Below are 8,350 nucleotides of genomic sequence, written 5' to 3' on the forward strand. Positions count from 1 at the left end.
AAAAAAAACATAAAAATAGAAATGAAAATTATAAAAGAGAACCAGTCAGAAATGAAGTACACATTATCTGAGGTGAAGAGTATATTAGAGAGAAACAATAGATTGAATAAAGAAGAGGATCGAACCACTGATATAGAGGATGGGGAAGCCAAGGACACTCAATCAGAACAGCAAGAACAAAGAAGCCAAGACTATAATAATAATTTAAGGAGCCTATTGGACACAGTTAAATGTAAAAATATCTGTGTCATAGGGGTACCTGAAAGAAAACAAGAAGTTGAAGAGCTATTTGAAAAAATAATGATGGAAAACTTCCCTAACCTGGTGAAGGAAATAGACATACAACCTCAGGAAGCTCAGAGAGTCCTAAAAACCAGGAACCCAAAGAGGCCCCCCCCACCACCAAGACACATTATAATTAAATACAAATAATCTTAAAAGCAGCAAGAGAAAAGCAGTTAGCTACCTACAAGGGAGCACCCATAAGACTGGCAGCTGATTTCTCAAAAGAAACAATGCAGGACAGAAGGGCTTCACAAAAAATATTTGACATAATGAAAACCTAGGATCTACAACCAAAGAATAATTTATCCAGCAAAGCTATCATTTAGAGTCGAAGGAGAGATAAAGAGCTTCCCAGACAAAAATAAGCTAAAGGAATTTATCAACACCAGCCAATAATACAAGAAATGTTGGAGAGACTTCTTTAAGAAGAAAAAACATGCATTGAAAACAGGAATAAAGAATGGTAATAACTACATTCCTATCAACAAGTACCTCAAATGTTAAGGAATTAAGTGCTTCAACAAAAAGATAGAGTGGCTGAATGGATAAGAAAACAAGACCCCTACATATGCTGCCTACAGGAGATTCACTTCAGATTAAAAGACACAGAGATTAAAAGGGAGAGAATGGAAAAAGATATTGCCTTGATGGACCTAGAGGGTACTACACTGAATGAAATAAGTCAGGTAGAGAAAGACAAACATCACATGATTTCACGTACATGTGGAATCTAAAGAACAAAATAACAACAACAAAAATGGAAATAAACTCAGAGAATATTTTGAGGGCCACTAGATGGGAGAGAAGTTGGGCAGATGGCAAAAAACGGGGAAAGGGATTAAGAAGTACAAATGGATAGTTACAAAATTGACATGGAGATATGAAATGTAGCATAAAGAAAATAGTTACTAATGTTGTAATAAACATGTAAGGGAGAGGAGGGGTACTAGATTTAGTGGGGTGATCACTGTGAGTTATATAGATCTCTAATCACTATGCTGTACAGTGAAACTAATATATTATTGTATGCTAGCTACAACTGAAAAAAAAACTCATTGAATTGTACAATGTTAATTGTACAACCAGCAACTAATTGTCTATTATATTTCAGTAAAGCCAGGAAAAAAAAATCACAGAAAAACTGTAGAAATATATCAAAAAGAATGGAGTAAAAAAAAATGGAATAAGTGAAGATAAAATAAAAACTTTTATTTTTCCTGTTCTTAATTGATCTGACAAATAAGTTTGTTCAAAATAGTAACACTCTATTCTAGTATGTATACTCAGGTATATATTATATACATATGCTTATGTATGTTTATAGATAAGTGCAAGGGAAAGGAGGAAAAATTGGGATTATTTTGTTATTATAAGATACTTACACTACTCTGAAGTGGTATGGTGTTATTCGAAAGTGAACTTGGATTCATTGTAAATGTATATTTTAAACTCTAGAGAAACCCTAAAAAGTAAGCATTACTGATATGCTAAGAAAGGAGAGTAAGTCATATGAAATGCTCAGTTAAAACCACAAAAGGCAGAAAAAGAGTGGAAGGCAAAAATAGGAACAGACAACAAGGGCAACAAATAGAAAACAATAATGAATATGGTAAATATTCATCCAACTATTTCAATAATCACTTTGAATGTTAATGATCTAAATGCACCAATTAAAAGACAGATTGTTAGAGTAGATCAAAAAATATGACTCAACTATATGATGTCTATAAGAAACCCACTTTAAATATAAAGATATGTGTAGATGAAAAGAAAATGGATGGAGAAAAACATACCATGTTAATACTAATCAAAAGAAAGTTATATTAATTTTAGACACAGCAAACTTCGAAGTAAGGAAAGTTATCAGGGATAAAGAAGGGATAAATAAGGGCATTACATAATGATAAAGGGGTCAATTCTCCAAGAAGACATAATAATTTTTTTTGCATCTTGTATTATTTTTTAAATAATTTTTTCAACTATAGTTCGCAAATATTAGTTTTAGGTGTACAACATGGTAATCAGACATTTACATAACTTACAAAATGATCACCCTATAAATCTAGTACCCATGTGACACCATGCATAATTATTACAATATTATTGACTGTATTCCTTATAGTATACTTTACATCCCCATGACTATTTTGTAACTACCAACTTTAACTTTAATCACTTCCTCAAGACATAACAATTCTTAATGCGTAAGCACCTAACTCAGTCTCAAACTCCGTAAGGCAAAAATTGATACAGCCGCAAGGATAAATAGATGAATCCACTATCAGAGTGGGAAACTTCAACACACTTCTCTTGAAATGAACAGATCCAGCAGACAGAAAACAGTAAGAACATAGCTGAACTCAACAATGCCATCAATCAACTAGATATAATCAACATAAGCAATATATCCAATAACAGCAGAATACACATTTGCCAGGCTTACATGGAACATTCATCAAGATAGACCACAGTACGGGCTATAAAACACGTCTTAACAAATTTAAAAGAACAAATTAAACAGTGCCTCTTAGGCAGCAATGGAATTAAATTAAAAGTCAGTAACAGAACGATAACTGAAAAATCCCCAAATACACGTAAATAACATACTTCTAAATAACACATGGGTCAAAGAAGAAATCTCAAGAGATATTTTAAATATTTTGAATTAAAAACAAAAATGAAAACATAGTTTATCAAAATTTATAAAATTTAGCAGAAGCAGTGCTTTTTTCTAATATGAATGCACATATTAGAAAAGATCTCAACTCAGTAACCTAAGTTTCCACTTTAGAAAACTAGAAAAAGAAGAGTCAATTAAATCCAAAGTAAGCAGAAGAAAGGAAATAAGAATTAGAGCAGAAATGAAATGAGGTGTCATCACTACAGATTCCATGGACATTAATAAGATAATAAAAGAATACTATGAACTCTATGCCCACAAATTTGATAACCTAGATGAAATAGATCAATTCCTTGAAAAACACAATCTGCCAAAATTCGCAAAGAGAGAAATACGCAATATGAATAGGCCTATATTTATTTAAAAAATAGAATCAATAATTAATAACCTTCCAAAAAAGAAAGAACTAATTCTCTACAACCTCTTTCAGAAGATAGAAGCAGAGAATATTTCCTAACATTCTATGAAGCCAAGATTACTATAATACCAAAACCAGATAAAGACATTACAGGAAAACTACAGATCAATATCTCTTATGAACATAGATGCAAAAAGCCTTAACAAAATATTAACGAATCAAATCTAAAAAAAAATGTATTTAAAAAGTATAAAAAGAATTATACACCATGACCAAGGAGATTTATCGGTATGCAAGGCTGGTTCCACATTCAAAAATCAATTAATATAATCTGTCGCTTAAACACATGATTATATTCATAGATGAAGAAAAAGCATCTGACAAAATCCAAAACTCATTCATAGTAAAAATTCTCAGTAAGCTAGGAATATAAGGGAACTATCTCAACTTGATAAAGACTCGACAAAAAATGTACAGCTAACATCATACTTAGTGATGAGAAACTTGAAGCTTTCTCACTAAAATTAGGTACAAAGCAAGGATATTCCCTCTCACCACTCTTTTTCAACATGTTACTGTAAGTCCTTGCCAATTCAATAAGGCAAGAAAAGGAAATAAAAAGTATACAGATTGAGAAGGAAGACATAAAGCCATATTGGTTCACAGATGATATGATCATCTATGTAGAAAATCTGAAAGAATCAACAGAAAACTTCTGGAACTAATAAGCTATTACAGCAAGATTGAATGATAAGTTAATATGTGAAAGTCAATTGCTTTTCTATATATCAACAATGAACATATAGAATTTGAGACTGAAAACATGATTTCATTTACATTAGCAACCTAAAGGTGAAATACTTAGGGATAAATCTAATAACATATATGCAAGATCTTTAAGAGGAAAACAAACAAACAAAAAACCTGATGAATGAAATCAAAGAACTAACTAAATGGAGAGATATTGCATATTCATAGGTAGGGAGATTCAGTATTATCCAGATGTCAGTTCTTCCCAACTTGATCTATACATTTAATACGATACGAATCAAAATTCCAGCAGATTATGTTATCAACAATTCTAAAGTCTATGTGGAAAGTCTATGTGGAAAGACAAAAGACCCAGAATAGCCAACTTGATATTGAAGAACGAAGTTGGAAGTCTGACACTACTCAATTTCAAGACTTACTATAAAGCTATAGTAATCAAGATAGTGTGGTATTGGCGAAAGAACAGACAGGTTAGTGGAACAGAATAGAGACCAGGTATAGACCCCAGAAATATAGTCAACTGATCTTTGATAAAGCAGCCAAGGCAATACAATGGAACAAAGACAAACTTTCCAACAAATGTTGCTAGAACCAGATATCCACATGCAAAAAGAAAAAAAGAAAAAAGAACCTAGACACAGACCTTACGCACTTCACAAAAACTAACTCAAAATAAGTCATAGACTTAAGTGTAAAATGCAGAACTATAAAACTCCTAGAAGATAACATAGAAGAAGACTTACATGACTTTGGGTATGGTGATGTCTTTTTAGATACAACACCAAAGGCATGATCCATGAAAGAAATAACCGATAAGCTTCACTTCATTAAAATTAAAGTGTACAATTCAATTGTCATTTTAGTATATTCATAGAGTTATGCATTCACTCTAAGTTTAAGACTTTTCCATCACCCACCAAAAAAAAATTCTGTACCTATTGGCAATCACTCCTTATTTTATTGCAGCCCTGGGCAACTGCAACTGTACTTTCTATCTCTATAGATTTGCCTATTCTGGACATTTTATATAAAGGGAATCAAATGATATGTGGTCATTTGTGACGGTCTTTTTCCAGTTAGCATAATGTTTTCGAGGTTCATCTATGTTGCAGCATGTATCAGTACTTCATTCTTTTTATTGCCAAGAAACATTTTATTGTATGGATATGGCACATTTTATTGATCTGTTCATCAGTTGATAGATATTTGGGCTGTTTCCACTTTTTGCCTCTTATGAATCAAGCTGCTATGAACGTCGGTATACATGTCTGTGTGTGTACCTATGTTTTCATTTTTCTTGGAATCGAATTGCTGGGTCATATGATAACTCTATATGTCTAAAATTTTGAGAAACTGTTAACCTGTTTTCCATATTGACTAATACACAAATGTTCCAAATTGTCTACATACTCTCCAAAAGTTATTCTCCTTTTTTTTTTTTAAATAATAGGCATGCTAATGGCATAAAAGAGAATGTCATTGTGGTTTTGATTTGCATTTCCCTAATGATTAGTGATGTTGAGAACATTTTCATGTATGTATTTATTATTTGTATATCTTTTTTCAAGAAATGTCTATTCAAACTCTTTCCCATTTTTTTGTTTTAATATCACAATTTTATTTGATATTTCATTGAACAGAATGTATTTTTAAATTAATAGACTTTATTCGTTAGAGTAGTTTTAGGCTTACAGAAATTTGAGGAAATTGTACCATACAGAGAGTTTTTATATATCCTCTCTATTCTCTGCTAAGTTTCTCCTATTATTAACATCTTGCCCTAGTGTGGTACATTTGTTACAATTAATTAACCAATACTGATACATTATTATTGACTAAAGTCCATAGTTCACATTATACTTCACTATTTGTGTTGTACAATTCTATAGGTTTTGACAATGCATGATGTCACGTAATCACCATTATAGCACCATACAGAATAGTTTCACAGCCCTAAAAATCTATTGTGCTGCACCTATTTATCTCTCTACTTCAAGCTCTTGGCAACCACTGATCTTTTTACCATCTCTATAGTTTTGCCTTTTCCAGAGTTTCATATAGTTGGAATCATACAGTATACAGAGTTTTCAGACTGGCTTTTTTCACTAAGCAATGTGTATTTAAGTTTCCTCCACGTCTTTCCTTGGCTTGATGGGTTAGATCATGGCATGGGTTTGCCTCTTGGTACTCCCATTCCTAGCTAGATTTCCTGTATTTTCTCTTTTTATTGCTGAATGATATTTCATTGTATGTATGCACCACAGTTTTTTATCCATTCACCTTTTGGGGGGTTTGGTTGCTTCTAGATTTTGGCAATTACAAATAAAGCTGCAATAAACATTTGAGTGCAGGTTTTTGTGTGAGTGTAGTTTTCAAGTCATTTGGGTAAATATTTAGGAGTATAATTTACTAGTTCATGTGGTAAGACTATATTTAGCTTTGTAAGAAACTGCCAGATTGTCTTTTAAAATGACTGCACCATTTTGCAACCCCACCAACAAAGAATGAGAGTTCCCGTTGCTCCTCCACATTCTTGTCAGCATTTGGTATTGTCAAGTTTTGTTGTTATTGTTGTTGGTTGTTTGTTTTTTGACCATTCTAATAGATTGTAGCAGCATCTCACTGTTTTAATTTGCAGTTCATGGTAAATGACATAGGATGTTGAGCATTGTTTCATATACTTATTTGCCATCTGTATATCTTCTTTGGTGAGGTATCTGTTCAGATCTTTTACTCTTTTTTAAATTGGATTATTATCTCTTTATCATTGAGTTACAAGAGTTATTTATATATTTTGGATAGCTGTCACTTATCAGATATATGATTTGCAAAATTGTTCTTTTGTTCTATGGATTGTCGTCTTAATTTTCTGATGGTAACATTTGCAGCACAAAAGTTAATTTTGTGTAGTCAAATGGTTTATCTCCTAGTCACTTGCATTCCTATTGTTTGTGGCCAGAGTGTGCAGGAACAAATAAGCAAGAGAAAAGATAGCAGAAACCGCAAGGGAGATGACTGAGGAGGGGCACTGAAACAAAAAGCTAGGTGGAGCGCAGGAAGGAGCAAAGAAGATTTGAGTAAAGGATGCACCTCTTGCTCTGGGAGTACTTGATCCACGTTCCCAAGGTGGATCCTATTTGGACCCAGGGTGGATCCTACAGCCCTACAGATATGCTGGCTTCACCACCAGAATCCTGCACTTTCTTCTACTGTAGGCATGAGAGGGAGTCATCCCAGCAAGTGTGTTTCCTCTTGGTACTCGGATTCCTACCTAGCTTTTCTGTATTTTCTCTGAGAAGGGTAACATACTTTTAAGTGTAGTTTTTGAGGTCCCTCTAGGGTAAATACCAGTGTTTAATGTTCCTCAGGGGCAGGGACTCCGTTTCACTTATCTTTTCATCTCTCAGCATCTAAAACCTGACACACAGCCTTCCAACGAGTGTTCCTTCCGAGTGATAAAGGTGGGATACGATGGATAGGGCCGGAGGGAGAGGTTATTATCAGTTGCTGAGGATTCTTGAATGCAAGGAGTCTCAGGCAGTCGGGCCGGGAAAAAATGTTGTCTCTGCTGACAAGAGAAGCAACTGAATAATTTCTGGTTCCCACTGTATGCAGGAGATGATGGCTCCTGAGATAGATATGAAGGCCCGAGAACCCTCTGGAGAGTGAAGAAACTAAGCCGAAGGGTTATCTGAGAAGCATTCTTAGGGGGAGGAGGAAAGGGAGGAGAAAGGAGAGCAGGAGGAGGCGGAGCCTCTTGGCCAGCATCAGCCAGTGGGAGTTGGGAAGCCTCTCCTCTTTCCCCTCCCTGTTGCCTCCACCTGGCTCCTCCCTGTGTTCGCCAAGCTCCCCTCCCCCCTTCCCCAAGGACAGTGTGCAAAGAACCCGCGGCCGAGAAGAGCTAAGACTAAAAGGCAAGAAGGGCCCTTGGGTAACGAGCCGGGGCGGGAGAGAAAGCTGAGAGCGTGGTGGAAATGAACGTGTTGGGAGGAGGCGGTGGGGAGAACTGAAAGGAGCAGCAGGGAAGAGGAGGGGTGGTGTGGCATTAGAAGTAGGAGCCTAAAGGGGGGATGGGAAGAGCAGTCATGAAAAGCCCTAGCCCCCTGGCTCCTGTCCCTCGACTTCTGCGCACAGCCCGGTACCCTGGGAATCAGGGATGGGTGGGTGGTGCTCAAACCTCATTGCCCTTGACTGCCCGACTCCCATCCTGGCACTCATCCTATTCAGATCAGTGCACCTACGATGCTGCCTCTCTG

General features: G+C 35.3%; 1 protein-coding gene across 3 annotated transcripts in view; it reads left to right on the forward strand.

Moving 5' to 3' along the window:
* The window catches only part of PFKM (phosphofructokinase, muscle), a 45,141-nt gene that overhangs the window by 12,763 nt on the left and 24,028 nt on the right, over window positions 1-8,350 (forward strand). Inside the window, exon 1 of one of the 3 annotated variants that reach the window (XM_023535477.1) lies at window positions 7,839-8,008. The exons of the other annotated variants lie outside the window; for them this stretch is intronic. The gene's annotated coding sequence lies outside the window, so the exon portion shown is untranslated. Of the gene's footprint in view, window positions 1-7,838; window positions 8,009-8,350 lie in introns of those variants that run through there. 3 annotated transcript variants of the gene reach the window in all.

This window comes from Pteropus vampyrus, unplaced genomic scaffold (genome assembly GCF_000151845.1).
Source record: "Pteropus vampyrus isolate Shadow unplaced genomic scaffold, Pvam_2.0 Scaffold140, whole genome shotgun sequence".
Classification (NCBI taxonomy): domain Eukaryota; kingdom Metazoa; phylum Chordata; class Mammalia; order Chiroptera; family Pteropodidae; genus Pteropus; species Pteropus vampyrus.